At 53.3% G+C, this 246-nt stretch overlaps 1 protein-coding gene across 2 annotated transcripts in view; it reads left to right on the top strand.

The window, feature by feature from the left end:
* The window catches only part of EFNA5 (ephrin-A5), a 277,501-nt gene that overhangs the window by 1,737 nt on the left and 275,518 nt on the right, over positions 1 to 246 (top strand). The gene's annotated exons all lie outside the window — the stretch shown is intronic.

The raw sequence follows: 246 nt of genomic DNA, 5'->3' as shown, positions 1-246 counted from the left end.
CCCCCCCACCCGCCCTGCTACCCCAGGAAAGATAATCGCACCCAGGTAGTCCAAGCTCTAATTGCTTGCCTGGCAGAATTGGAGACATCCCTGAAAGTTTGGTTAAAATGCACCATCCATGAAAGGTCTGTGGAGAAAGTGAAGTGGACCTCTCCGCGGTCCTCCCGCCTTCCTTCTGCAGGCAGGGGAGGGATTCCCCACGTAAAGTAATGTCATCTCAGGTGAAGATATGAGCACATTTCCCCA

This window comes from Myotis davidii, unplaced genomic scaffold (genome assembly GCF_000327345.1).
Source record: "Myotis davidii unplaced genomic scaffold, ASM32734v1 scaffold812, whole genome shotgun sequence".
Classification (NCBI taxonomy): Eukaryota; Metazoa; Chordata; class Mammalia; order Chiroptera; family Vespertilionidae; genus Myotis; species Myotis davidii.
The sequence above is the reverse complement of the archived record's forward strand: the minus strand, read 5'-3'. Positions and strand labels throughout refer to the sequence as shown.